A 15,719-nucleotide genomic window follows, 5' to 3' on the forward strand; every position below is an offset into this window, starting at 1 on the left:
ATATGCAAGATTAAGAAATTATAAAAATGTTTCATATATATGAATAAAGTTAACACTACTGATCTGTACACTTAAAAATGGCTAAGATGGTAAATTTTGTTCTGCTTTTTATTACAATAAAAAATTTATATATAAACCCCCTTTTATCAAACAAACTTCTGTCATATGATACACTCATAAGATTTTACTTAAATCACCAATTATTTGAGAATATCTTTTTTTTTTTGGCCTTCACTCTGCTTTATTGAGCACCCTTTTTGTTTTTGTTTTTTTGAGAATACCTTTCTACTATACAAGCATAGTACATAACTACTGATATTCCTGAGATGTAATTTTACAAACTGTGACACTGATAATTGATACCTACACTCAGAATATTTTTGACTTTTTTCCTTAATAAAGTAAAAAGCACCAAAGCTTATATAATTTTCAACGAAATATGGAAATAATCTAGCTTTTCCAAAAAACAGAAGCACTTGATTGAACATGGGATGTTCCAGCTACATTTTTAACTCACCGTAGGATATAAAGACTATCAATGGAAAAAAAAAGAAAGACTACTAATGAAATCCATTTAACAAATATTCAAGATTTCTATATTAAAACTTGATGGTACAAGTCAAGTCTCAATAGTTACAAACAAGTGAGTAGCATGCAACTTAAAGCTGTCAAAAGAGCAGCAAGAACCTCTGCAGCTACATTTTTAACTCACCATAGGATATGAAAGACTATCAATGAAATCCATTTAACAAATATCTGAGATTTCTCTTCCACGTTCAAAACTTGATGGTACAAGACAAGTCAAGAGTCTCATAGTTACAAACAGGTGAGCAGCTGACAATTTAAAGCTGTCAAAGTAGCAAGAACCTCTGCAGCAATGCAAGCAATCATTAGTTCACAATAATAAATAGAAATTTGCAGTCATTGATCTCTAAACTGCACATTTGCTTCCATAAAACTCACGGGAAGATGTTTACATAGGCGGATGGAAAAATGGGGTGACTGCTAAAATTTTAAAGATTTATTACATTAAAGGATGCATTGCCATTAATCCCCCTCAAAATACAGTACTCCCAGTCACTTTGAACAGACATCCCATAGTTCTTGCCATTTTCTGAAGCAGTTCTGGAAGTCCTTTTGTATTTTTAGGAGGTGTGATGAAAACTACGTTGAATGCTGCTATGAAGTGTCATCCAACAAAAAGGCAGGCTTATAAAAACAAAACAGTATGTCCTCATCCACCTTTACCAAATGTGGCACCACATGACTTCTGTGTCTTCCCCAGAAAGTCCCATGAAAGATAAATGCCCTATGTTTAATCACAGCTCATATAACATAGATAATCCATTAAGAGGAAATAGCAAAAAATCTTATTTGTGTGTTTGTGTATGTACGTGTACTTAATTACTGGTATTAGGCATGACCAAGAGTTCCCTTATATTTTGCCCTGTAACCTACTGCATTTTCAGTGCCTTTCTATGCCCATAAGTACATTTCATCTACTGTAATATACTAAACAAATAGACCAACTGTCAATCTGAGCTGTAAAATGATGGTAATTTTTGAAGCATTGTTACACAAGATGAGGCCAAAAAAAAATTTCTAAACTGCCACAAATACAAGGAATTTTTCTAAACTACCACAAATACAAGGTGTGCCTGAAACATACAGTGTATGTTTGAATTTTTCTGTTACTGTAAAAGACAGACACATTGCTATTAATATACCTCAAAGTATTCCCCCCTTGCTTTGAACACACTCCATCATTCCTGCTATTTTCTAAAGCAGATCTGGAAGTCCTCTTAGTTTCACTGTCGTAGCTGCTGGGATGGGATAAATCAATTTTTTAAAAAATTTTTTCTTGGTACCAGGAATTGAACTCAGGACTTGGCGCTTACCAGGCAGATGCAGCGCCACTGAGCTAAATCCCCGCCCCTCAATTCAAAATATTTACTTTTCACAGTCATATTGACTTTAGGGAAGAGCCAGAAGTTGCATGGTGCCGTATCTGGTGAAGAAGGTAGATGAGGACACACCATAATGTTGTTGTTGTTGTTGTTGTGTTTTGTTTTGTTTTTTTGGTAACAGAGATAGAACTCGGCACCTTGCGTTTGCGAGGCAGGCGGCAGAACCGCCCAGCTAAATCCCCGGCCCGCCATAATGTTTTTAACAAGCCTGCCTTTCTGTGGGATGGCATTCTGCAGCATAATTTTCCTATTTTTGATCACGTCTCATAAAGACACTCATGAAAGAGGACTTCCAGAACGGCTTCAGAAAGTAGCAAGAAAGATGGAATGAGAGTGTTCAAAGCTAGGGGGACTATTTCAAGGGGAACTTAATGGCAATGTGTCTTGTACTGTAATAAAATTTTTTTAAACAAACCATATTTTTTCATCAGCGCTTGTACGTTTTAGATAGATATGAAAGTGTGCTCTACTAAGGAGAACTAGAAACTATTGTTTTAGAGAGATTCATAGTTATGTTACTGCAGCTTTGATGTTGTATGTTTTCTTGTAGCAGTGGTTTATCTGTTAAATCATTACAAAAGAAACTTCTCAAGTAGAAATTTTTTTTCAACCAAAAAACATGCTGTAATGATCCATGCACAAAAAGGCATCTGCCAAATAATGCCGCAAGACTGAGAAACAGGTATGAGAGCTTCATCATGTGCAAGGACCCCTCATTTATTTTGGTAATTACTTTGGCAACGGTACACAAAATGCTCTTTTTATGATGATAAACCCTTTTTCTCTCAGTCTGTCCCATCCCTCTTCCCTCCTCCTATAAATGGCTGTGCTCAGCTCTAATTAATAAATCTCAAATAATAAGTTTTTTCTCCAATTGCTTCACATAAATTATTCTGTTGATAGTTGTTAAATATCACACATTATTTTTCTTGATTCTTTATTTCACTGTGCTCTCCACATAGGTTAGTCCCATTCAGCTACTTTGGTTAATCATAACAACTTATTAAGGTATCCAACTCTACATCATCTGTTCATTTTTCTGCACAAAATTACAGAATGACAGTTTATCTGGTGCTACATACTTTTTAAATTAGCTACTAGTAAACTACTATTTCATATTGATCATAATTTGTAGATCACAAACTAGCTCTAAAGTCAGTGTGGCAGATTCAGCTCAGTCATATCATGCACAAGAGCATTATTAAAACTAAGAAGAGGTCCAGGGATTTAGCTCAGTGGCGCTGCGCCTGCCTGGCAAGCACAAGGTCCTGAGTTCCATCCCCAGTTCCAAAAAAACCAAAAAACAAAACCAAAACAAAAAAACTCTAATAAGAGCCAGGTGTGGCAGGGGACACCTATAATCTCAACACTCAGGAGGCTGAGGCAGGAGGATCACCCTGAGCTGGAGATCAACCTGGGCTACATAGTGAGTTCAAGGCCTGCCTGAACTACACAGTAAGGCCCTGTCTCAAAAAAAACCCAACCCAAACCAAAACAGAAAAAATCTGAAGATCTTCTGTTAAACTTATTATCAAAGTTTACATCAAACTATCTTTATCAATTGTGCTATGTTTCACATAAGAGTTATAAAATAAAAATATGTATGTGTGGATGAATGTACATACTTGTCTGCATAAAAATAAATACTAAGTTGCTGGGTTGTAGGCTCAGTAGCAGAATGCACGCCTAACACAAGCAAGGTCCTGAGTCTGATACCAAACATCACACATACACACATGAAAAAGAAAGACAGGAAGGAGAGACTAGAAGGACTAAAAAGAAACTTTTTTAAAGTTGCCTAGGAGAGAGGAGATGACAAAGTGATTATGCAATATGATCAAAATACATGGTGAATATTTAATTTTTTTAAATGCATTACAGTAAAACACACATTACAATTAATCCCACTCTTAAGATTCTTTCCCTAGCTTTGAACACATTTATCCCATCTTTCTTGCCACTTTCTGAAGCAGTTCTAGAAGTCTTCTTTCATGAATGTCTTTATAAGGTGTGATCAAAAATAGGATGAATTATACTGCAGAGTGTCATCCCACAGAAAGGGAGGCTTTAAAAACATTACAGTATGTCCGCATCTACTATATTAACCAAATCTGGAACCATACCACTTCTGTTTCTTCCCCAAAGTCAAAATGTGAAAGGTAAATGTTTTTGAAATTCAGGACATCAAGGCAGCCACAATAATACAACTAAAAAATATTAATGAAAGAGGACTTCCAGAAATACATTTATATGAATGTTACTAGAAGTTTTCCTCATAATAGCCCAAAATTGAAAGCAACTGTTACAGGCTGAATGGTATCACACAAAAATTCATACACTGAAGTCCTAACTCCCAGTACCTCTTAGAATGTGACATTATTTGGAGCCAGGGTCTTAAAAGAAGTTATGAATTTAAAATGAGGTCTTTAGTAGGGGGCCTTAAAGCAATATTAATGGTGTCCTTACAAAAGGAGGCAATTTAGAGATAAACACAGGAAGAATATCATGTAAAAAGGCAGAGAAGGGGGTTATGCTTCCATAAACCAAGGAACACAAAAGATCACCAGCAAACCTCAAGAGGGGAAGAAGAGACATGAACAGATTCTCTCACACCCCTCAGAAGGATCCAACCACGCCAACCCTTTGATCTTTGATTTCTACTCTCCATAACAATAAAATTCCATTATTTAAGCCATTCAGTTTGCACTCTAAAAACTGATTCAAATCCAAATATCCCTCAATGAGTGAACAGTTAAGCTATCATACAGTACATTTCAGCAATAGAAAGGAATGAACTACTTGGATAGATCTCTAATTATATACTGTATGATTTCCATTTATTTGATACCCTGAAAATGTCAAAATTATTAACAGATTAGTAGATGGTAGGCATCAGGCACAGAAAAGGACTAGAAGAGGAAGGGAGTGGAAAGGGATGATTATATAAAAATAACACCAAATATCTTTATGGTAGTGGAGTAGTTCTGTATCTTCGGGGAGCTGGTAGTTACATTTGTCTATATATGTGATAAAATTACATAGAATTAGCCAGCACACCCAAGTAATCCCAGATATGTAGGGGGCTGAGGAAGAAAGATTGTGAGTTCAAGGCCAGCCTATACAACTTAATGAGAGTCTTGTCTTATAGTACTTGCTTAGCATGCATGAGACCTGGCTTCAATGGGCATTATCAACAAAAAGCAACAAGAAAAAACACTGCATAGAATTAGAGCTGGGGATGAAGCTCAGTGGGCCTAGGATTCACAAGACCCTGTGTTCAGTAACTAGCATCACAGAAAAAAAATTGGAGATAATTATACACAAGTAAACACAGTCACATAGATATAATACATGCTTAACTTGTAAGATTTGAATAAGCAATGCATATTGTATCTATGTCAATTTCCTGATCATTTTATGGAGTGGGAGTCTGACTATGTAATCTAAGATGACCTTAAGATCCTCCGGCCTCAGCATCCCAACTACTGGAATTAAAGGCCCTATCTTACTTCCTGGTCTTGATATTGTACTACAGCTACAGAACATGTTGCCTTTGGGAGAAAGACAGTTAAAAATGCATGGGATCTGCCAAGCGTGGTGGAGCACACTTGTAATTATAACATGTGGAAGGCTGACACTGAAGGATCACATGTTCAGGGCCAACTTAGGCTACACAGTAAAACCCCACAGTAAAGAACACACAAAATAGATGCGCCCTCACTCTTATTTTGAAACTCTCTATAAATCTATTACTATAATAAAATAAGAATTTTAAAATAGTTTTTGAATACACAAAATAGGAGATAGCAGGCACCCAGAGATATTTTTGAACCCATGCCCCCATAGCACTATTATTTACAATAGCCAAAAGGTAGAGGCAACCCAAATATCCTTCAATGGATAAATGGATAAACAAAATGTGCTATCCATGCATGCATGTACACACAGCAAGTTGTTCAGGTTAAAGCAGAAGAAATCCTAACACATGATACAACATGGATGAACCTGGAAGGCATACTGAGTGAAATCAACCAATCACAAGAGAAAAAATATTCTATACGTCCACTAATACAGAATATATATGCAGTACCTAGGAGTCAAATTCAAAAAGAAAGCAGAATGGTGGCTGAGCTGCCAGAGGGAGAATGAAGAATTATTGTTAAATGGGTATAGCATTTTAGTTGGGAATGATGAGAAAGTTCTGGAGATAGTTGATGGAGGTGGCTGTAAAATATTACATAAATATTTTAATGCCACTGAATCATACACCTATAAATGGTTAAAATTAGCTGGATGTGGTGGCATATGCCTGTAATCCCAGTACTCTGGGAGGCTGAGGGAGAAGGATCTAAAGTTCAAGCCCAGCCTGGGCAACTTTGCAACTTAACTAGATCCCGTCTCAAAATAAAATCATAAAAAAGGGATAGAGGGCTGGGGATTTAGCTCAGTGGCACCACCCCTGCCTTGCAAGACAAGGTCCTGAGTTCGATCCCCAGTACCAGGGCGGGGGGGGGGGGGGGGGGTTAGGGTAGAGAGGTAGCTCAGTGTGAAGGCTCTGGATTCAAAACCTAGTATTAGAAAATAAAAGTTTAAAAACTGTTATCTTTTATGTAATTTCACCAAAATAAAACAATTAACAGGGCCAGGGATTTAGCTCAGTGGTTCTGCCACCTGCCTTGCAAGCGCAAGGTCCTGAGTTTGATCCCTGGTACCAAAAAAAAAAACAATTAATAATTAGAAATATCAATATGAACTCATAATTTTAAAAATATAGCAAGAACAAATACAATGACTACAGTATATTAAGATATACTGAATCAATAAAGATCTGCAATAAAACAAAGAGGAAAAGCCAGAAAAATCCACATTATCATTGTAATTACTATATCAACACACTAATTTGAAAATTGTTATCTACAAATAAGCAGCATTTACCCTGCCTTTCCACTATGAATTATATTTCAGGGTAACAAACCCAGCTGATGAAGGAGAACTCTCTTTTAAAGAGGGCCTGTGGGCTCAGGGTAATGCTCAGTTATATAACCCTTGCCTAGCAGGTACACAGCTTTAAATTCAATCCCTAGCACTATAAACATTTTAAAAAGGAAAAGAAAAGGAAGCCAGTAAATTCAAAATTCATAGTTCCTAATGGAACTGGTGACTCAATTAAGAATTATCAACTGTTGTTAAAAATATTAGGTATATGCCTGATATGTAAATAACCACCTTTCCCAAGTAACAGTACAGAAACTGTTTCCTATTCACAAGGTGAAAACCAAACAGTGCAATGAGAGAATCAGGCGGCCATTACCCTAAGCCAGGGATTAGTTTTATTATCTCTAAATGTGCCTCATGATGAAATATAATACCAAATATACAAATCTACCAAGGATGTAATCTAACCAAAAATATGAACTTGAATTCAAGAAGGCTTTAGATGTAACTCCCACTATAAGATACACAGAGGCCAGCTGGGCATAGTGTCACATATTCCAGTAATCCTAGCATTCAGAAGGATGAGGCAGGAGGATCACCATGAGTCCAAGGCCAGCTTGGGCTACACAGTGAGTTCAAGGATACTCTGAACTACATGAGACCCTGACTCAAAAGAAAGAGAGAAAGAGAAAGAAGAGAGAAGAGAGAAGAGAGAAGAGAGGAGAAGAGAGAAGAGAGAAGGGGGGGGCAGGCAGACAATTTTAAAAATTGAGCTGAGCACAGGAGTAGAAGCTGAGGCAGGAAGATTGGTTGAATTCTCAATATGCTAAGTGAAAGAAGCCATTAATAACTGCACTATTTCCATTATTTCATTTATATTACAGTCTAAATCCTAAAAATTGAAAGGACTTTCAGGAAGACAGCAGAAACAGCCTCTCAAGATTTGTTATCCATGGCCAGGAATTTAGCTCAGTGGTTCCGCCACCTGCCTCGAAAGCACAAGGTCCTGAGTTCGGGCCCCGGTACCAAAAAAAAAAAAAAAAAAAAAGATTTGTTGTCCAGACACTGGAATATAGCAACCTGAGGAAGAAGGAAGGAAGTGGGTCCCTGGGACCCAGCAAGGATCTGACATGAGAACTGAAGCCCATGGGAAGAGCAAGGAGAGAAATATCAACCAAGAAGGAGGAGGTAGCAAGCAGCACTTTCTCTGAGAGAGGGATCACTCAAACCTGCAGACAGACGGTGACCACTGTTGAACCCAGAGGCCTCCATGGAGAAATGCACCAGTGGAATGGGGCAGTGGATGCAGCTGGCTGTAGTGGCTGGTGAGTTATTCAGGTTCAGATGTTCCCCAGGAGATGGTGATTGGCTAGTAGCCATCTTGGAGAGGGGCAAACTGAGCTGGGAACTCAACACCTGAGGGCTAGCTCCATCAGGGTGAGGCAGAATAGAGTTCAACGTGGCAGGAGGTCAAGGAGACAAGTTCAAGCTGGCAGAAGGCACATGAGCGTTACAGGATGAACAAATCAGGTTGTAACCTCACAGCCAGAAACCAGCCTGAGTTTCAGAAATAAAGGTGCAAGCTTGGGCCAGGGATTTAGCTCGATGGCACTGCACCTGCCTCCCAAGCACAAGGTCCTGAGTTCAATCCCCTATACCGCAAAAAAAAAAAAAAAAAAAAAGGTGCAAGCTTGCTGGGATTATCCTCGCTGTAAGTCTATGGCTGACTTGGTCAGATTAATGAACACAGATTTGGGCTATCTTTGCCCACTTTGTCTAATACTGACAGCAAAGACATACCTTGAAGTAAACATTTTTTTCCTCATTTTCTTCTTGTTTTTGTTTTCTATTTTTCGTATTTGTTGTTTTTATGTAAGTGTGAACACTGTTTCTAGTTCATTGTTGTAGTTCTGCTCTGTTCTTTTTATTTATTTCTTTCCCTCCTTTTTTACCAGTTTCCCAAAGTTTGCATGATATTCCTTTGTCCTCCAGCCTTGCTTCTAATCTCTTCCTCTTCTTCCATTCCTCTATTTTTCCCCCCAACCCTTTTTAATTTTTCTTCCCTGACAGCAAAATTGCCATACTGAGGGCATATTTACTGTACACAATTTTCTGGATTGTTTTAGATTTTGTCATACAACAACAAATCTAGTTCATACTGATAAAGGTGGAAAATTAATAGTTCCCACAGTTTGTGATTTTCTAGGCTGCGTTTGATGATATTGTAATTGCTGACTACTGTAGCCAAGATGACATAATTGTTCTAATCAATTGTTCTTTTTGGTATGCCAAGACTGAGATTGCCTAAGGCTCATATCGGTCCAGTGCTAAAGAACCAGGGGCTAGGCCAAATAGGCAGCAATTTCTCATCCCCAATAAATTGAAAACCCAAAATCCAGCTACACCTGGAAGATGCCGCTGGGAAGTAGTTATTTCCTAAAGGTTCTAAATACTAGCAATAAAACAAGCTGCCCTAGGCAATTTAGAAGCAACAACCCATGAATTAAAATTTTTTAAAAACTAGAAAATGAGAAGACACTTAAGCAACATGCAACTTCAAATGTCCAGCTCACCAAAGGCAAACACAGAGGGCAATGAAGTAGAACAATTCCAAACCCACCCACGTGGACTCCCTGAGGTGGTAACAGAGGAAGTAACAAAGCAGATGAATGAGGCTCTAGAAAAAAAATCAAATCACAAGCAGTTTCTCAGGTAACTACAGATATGGTGACCATAATGAAAGACGTGGTTAATGACTCTACAGCAGATACACAGAAAACAATGGAGGGGCTTAGGAAAATGATGGAAACCATGAATGTCCAACATAACAAAGAAATGGAATCCATGAAATAGATTCAAACAAATACCCAGGAGATTAAAAATTCCATTAAAAGTATGTCCACCAGAATGAGCCAATGTGAGGACAGAATATCTGATACAGAAGACAGGATTGCAGTTAACGATCATGAAAAGAAAAATTTCTTAAAAATAGCAAGGGACCACGAAAAATCAATCCAACAGCTACTACTTAATGCAAAGAAGAATATAAAACTGGAGTCAATTAAAAAGCAGGAGATAGCACAAACAACATAAAAAAACCTGTTCACAGAAGGAATGGCACAAAACTTCCCAAAAAAGGACAAAGAATTTGACATATAGGTAACTGAGGCATGTAGAACTCCAATTAGCCATGATCAAAAAAAAAATCGGGCCGGGGTTTTAGCTCAGTGGTTCTGCCGCCTGCCTCACGAGCACAAGGACCTGAGTTACATCCCCAGTACCAAAACAAAAAGAAATTCTATCTAAGGCATATATACTAGTCAAGATTCCTGGGGCCGGGGATTTAGCTCAGTGGTTCCGCCACCTGCCTCACAAGCTCAGGGTCCCAAGTTCGATCCCTGGTACCAAAAAAAAAAAAAAGATTCCAGAAATTCAACACAAGAACAATGTATGAAAACCTGATACAGAAAAGAAACATATCACCTATAAAGGAAAGCCCATCAGAATCACAGCAAACTTCTTAACACAAACTCTCAAGTCAAGGAAAGCCTGGAGTGAAGTAGTTCAAGCCCTAAAACAAAACAACCTCCAACTGAAATTGATGTACCCCCAAAAATTATCTTTCAAAATTGATAACAGAAATAAGATATTTCAATGACAAAGAACATCTGAGGAAATTAATGACCATTAAACCGGCACTCCAAAGTGTTCTGAAGGATATTCTAGAAAAAGATAACAAGGATTACAACTCCATGAACCCCAACTGAATGAATCCACCAGCCAAGGCAAGAAATTAAACAGAGGAGGAAAAAAGGGAGCCAACAACAGAAAAATAACATGACAAGCATAAGTAAATACATATCAGTTATAACCATCAATGTTCATGGTCTCAATTCACTAATCAAAAGCAACAGTCTGGCAGAATGGAGCAAGAAGTATGACCCAACAATATGCTATATAAGAAACACATTTAATTTTTTAAAAATTCAAAGACTGAAAGTCATATGATAGAAAACAATATTCCACACAACAGGAACCCAGAAAAAGACAAAGTGGATTTCAAGCCAAGACTGCTTAAGAGAGAGAACAAAGTTTGAAGTAAAAACAGGATGATCAAATTATCCTGCTCATTTATGAATGGATTTATTTTCCAGAAACAGAAGAAAGTTCAAGGGTTGGATGACACTGAAAGGGGTTCCAGAGGCTTTGGTTCCACTGTGAAAAATTTAGGCTAAAAATGAGAAAATGCCTTTTCTTAAAAATAGACATTTTGGTTAAAGTGTTTTGATGTTTTGTACATCTGTAAACTTAAAATTCTTTATTTGCTTATGATAAAGGAAAGGGGATCTCTGTAAGCATCACTCAGAAAGTTACTTTCTTGTGTTATCTGCAATTGAATGTTATAATAAAATCTGATTGGTAGTGACCTAATGCAGACTTAAAAATCAGATACATATAAGTTACAGAATTTTACAGAACTGCATTATTTAATTCAATAAAAATATTCCTTCAACATAATAAAAATAAATAACAAGTATTCATGAGGATATGAAGAAATTAAGAGTCCTTGTGAATTGCTATTAGGAAAGTAAAATCATTGTGAAAAATGCTGTTTCCACAAAACAGAAAATTATCATATGGACCTAGTAATTCTACTTCTGCATATATACCCCCAAAGACTTCAAAGCAGGCACTTGAACAGATATTTATACACCAATGTCCACTGTTCAGCATTATTCATAATAGTCAACAGATGAAAGCAACTTAAGCATCCATCTACAGATGAATGGATAAACAAAATGTAGTATATAGACACAATGGATCATTATTGAGCCTTAAAAAGAAGAAAATTCTGCCATATAACATGGATGAATACAGAAGACATTAGGCTAAGGGAAGTAAGAGTCACAAAAGGACAAATACTCTATGAATCTACTAATATAGAATATATTCTATCAGGTACTAGAGAAGTCAAATTCAAAGAGACGAAGTAGAATGGTGGTTGTTAGGTTTGGGGTAGTTGTGAAAGAAAGTGGGAGTTACTGTTTATGGGTACAGACTTTCAGTTTGGAAGGATTAAAAAGTTGTGGCAATACTGTTAATGGTGCACAATGTACATGTATTTATTATTACCACCAAACTATGCACTTAAAAGTGATTGAAATACTGTACAAAGTTATGTATATGCTAGTTAAGAGTAAAAAAAAAAATCCATCTAATCAAAATCCTAGCAAGACTTTTCTCAATATCAACAAGATGATCTTCAGGTAAAAAGGCAAAGGAATTAAGAGTATTCAAAGCCATTCTGAAAAAGAACAACAAAGTTGGAGGAGTCACACTAATTGATATCAAGGCTTTCTAGAAACCTGCAAAAATCAAGACAATGTGAATCATGATTAAGACAAATCAATGGAATAGTCGTGAAATAGACCTACAGACACATGGCAACTTGGTCTGTGAAAAAAGTGTCAAAGCAAATCAATGAGGAATTGGATATCCATTGTGTCAAAAAAAAAACTTTCATACCTTGTACCATATGCAAAAATTAACTCAAAATGGATGCTACTCAAATGTAAAATACCTGTTAACTATGAAAACTTGTATGTGGCTTTATTTGTAATCACCAAAAGTGGAAACAACCCAAATATCCTTCAACCAGGCCGGTCCCAAGTTCGAGCCCCAGTACCAAAAAAAAAAAAAAAATAGAAAATATCCTTCAACCAGGAGCACTAAGGAAACTATCTTACATACATACTATGGAATGCAACTCAGTAATAAAAAGGAACAAATTTCTGCTACACATAATAACATGCATGATTCAAATGCATTATGCTAAGTGAACGAAGCCAGACTCAACAAGCTACTTACTGTATCATTCCCTTTATATGACAATCCCGAAATAACAAAAAAAACACATAGATGAGAAACAAGTCAATGGTTGCTAGGGGCTTGAGTTAGGGAGAAAGGGTGACTATCAAAGAGCATCAGAGTGGCTGAGGATTTAAATGCCCAGTGGCACCGTGCCTGCCTCACAAGCAAAAGGTCCTGAGTTGGAACCCCAGTGCTAAAAAACAAAACAAAACAAAACAAAAACAAAAAACAAACAAAAAGAGCATTGGAGGGATTTTCGCATGTGTGTATTGCAATTCTTCTATACCTTGATTGTGGTGATAGTTAAAACTATATACAACTATGCAACTATATTCATGTCAATTGAAATATGATTAAAGATTCTGACAAAATCCCACATGCATTTGTAATTTTAACAGATAATATCAAAATTACCCTCCATAGGCAAGGGTCACACAAATTTATATTTCCACCAGGAATGTAAATATAGATCTATGAGTTTCTATACAATCAACAATGGAGTAATTCAAGACTTAAGAGATTTTGCCAATAGATTAAGAAAAGAATGTTAATTCAGGGTATGGGGGAACCCCCTACAGGAAGTCCCATTTCACAAATTCAGGAACCAAACATAAATTTTCAACATATTCTTTGTTATTCAGAACTCATCAACCAAACAGATTTGGTTAACATGGTACTCCTGCTACTGAACTTACTAGGAAATTGGGAACCAAACAAATCTGGCTATGGGTAAATTCTAATTTTAATTGGCACTTTTCTGATGGCCTTGCTTAAGTACCATTCATATTATATTTTCCATAAATGGATCTCTGCTTTATCTTCTGCCTATTTTTCTAACAATCTCATGATCACTTTCTTACTAACTTCATAGAGCTCTTTATATATTATCTAGGAGACGGACTTTTAAGCTTAGAAGCCAAGAGTCTCTCTACTTGCTTCCAAGTTCCTATTAAAATGGCTTCCTTATGCAATAAGTATTACATACATTCATCCCTACATCACTCTTTTTCTGACTAAACCTTGTCCACAGGAACTTTATTGTGTAGCCTACTTAACTCTTTACCCTGCTCCTTTTGCCATAAACAAAAGATATTACTTTTGCCCTAGAGTTTTCTTAGGTCAGCCATCCTGACCCACTACCTACAGTTTACACACTTTTTGTAATCTCCACATTTTATCTGTCTCCAAATATGTGAGGGGGGGGGCTTCTGTTCACCTTGTTTCTGTATTATATCCAAGAAGAGGAAAATAAACCTCTCACATCACCATGATAAGAGGAGTCTTATCAAATATTTATGCGAGTAATGACAAATAAATGTCCCTTAAATAATAATCAACACTGAGTATCTTTCTAAAAGGCTAAGAGCTTTGCTGGAGCTCACACAGACATTAAGAGACAAAAACCTCAATTGCAGAGGCAGGAGACTACAGTCCAAGGTATTTGGGAGGCCAAGACAGGAGTTTGAGCCCAACCTGGGCAATTTAGTGAGAGGCCTTGCCTCAAAATAAAATTTAAGGAAGGGCTGGAGATACATCTCAGTAGTAGAGCCTGGAATGTGTGAGGCCCTGGGCTCAATCCCCAGTACTAAAAATAGATAAAAACCTGGGCTTAAACACATCTTCTATACATCTGCCTCAGAACTATATAGCTGTCTTATTAGAATAACCCACAGAATAACCCACAAAACAGCTCATAATTACAACAAATCGTAAATGAGATTATGCATATAAAATATTTGGAATCACTCAAACAAAACTGTTAGTTCTTCCTTTGTATTCAAGTAAAGTATCTACTATCACCCATAAATTCTTGAAATATCTTATATATTATTCAAAACATGCAAGAGACAGGGATTTACCTCAGTGGCGCCACCGCCTGCCTCACAAGCGCGGGTCCTGAGTTCAATCCCAGGTACCAAAAAAAAAAAAAAAAAAAATGCAGGAAAGCTATTGTATCACAGCAAAAATAAAGTTTCCCTAAAATTGTGTATGCAAAATGATCTCTAGCAAATCTTGAGCAGCAGAAAACTCCCCTGTAATTATACTTTCTGAAGGGGAGTTGCAGCTGCTCCCTAATACCTATAGGTACCTTAACCAATAAATGATGGGAAACTATGAGAGCAGTTCTCTCTAGGGCTAGGGGTATACCTCAATGACACAGCTCAATCCAGTATGTGCAAAGCACTGGGTTCACTTCTCAGTCACCGCAATAAATGAATGAATGAATGAATGGCAGATGTGGGTGGTAGTTCTTTTAAAATCTCATTATGCATAAGAATCATATAGGTGGCTTGTAGAAATGCAAGGTCCCAGGCCCCAGTGACTCACTCTGTGAATCTATAACAAAAAGTCTCAGCTATCCACATTATTCACAAATTTCCTAATATAGATAGATCCATACCTCACTTTAAGAAAAGGTACTTTAACTCATGGACTCAGCAACCTGTGATATATAGGATGACCCAGTTTTAGAGACACACAAGGCATGAATAGCTAGGAAGAGAAACAAACACACTTCCCCCTTTTTGCCTTGTGCCACTTAATCATCTGAACCTTATCCACTCAAATGCCAGGAACCCACAAACAGTTCAATGATGCATTTCCCCAGAATGTCTTTAAGAAGGTTCCTCGAGACTAACCCACAAATAGCTACCACAGTACTCTTTTTTTTTTCACCAGAAACAATAAGCCTTTTCTGAAAAGTACTGCCAAAGTTTCTGCTAACCAAAATCTCCAAGTACATTCTATACAAATCTCAACTCACCACTGGGCTTTTACAATGTATTTTCTATCTTCTATAGAATACACAATAAACTGCCATTTCCTACTTGGAATAACTCAGGACAAAAGTTTCAATTGGAAAAATGATACCAGGTAAAGGGGTACATTAAAACTGTGACTTTAAGAAAAACAAGATAACCTTTTCAAGCACTTATATTTTATTGT

The 15,719-nt window shown here is 37.0% G+C and overlaps 1 protein-coding gene across 9 annotated transcripts in view; it reads right to left on the bottom strand.

Annotated features, from left to right (window-relative positions):
- Positions 1–15,719, bottom strand: part of Stag2 (STAG2 cohesin complex component) — a 135,287-nt gene that overhangs the window by 87,402 nt on the left and 32,166 nt on the right. The gene's annotated exons all lie outside the window — the stretch shown is intronic.

The sequence above is a fragment of the Heterocephalus glaber genome, unplaced genomic scaffold (genome assembly GCF_053883595.1).
Source record: "Heterocephalus glaber isolate CG9 unplaced genomic scaffold, H.glaber_assembly_v1.0 deba00001729, whole genome shotgun sequence".
In the NCBI taxonomy this organism is placed as follows: domain Eukaryota; kingdom Metazoa; phylum Chordata; class Mammalia; order Rodentia; family Bathyergidae; genus Heterocephalus; species Heterocephalus glaber.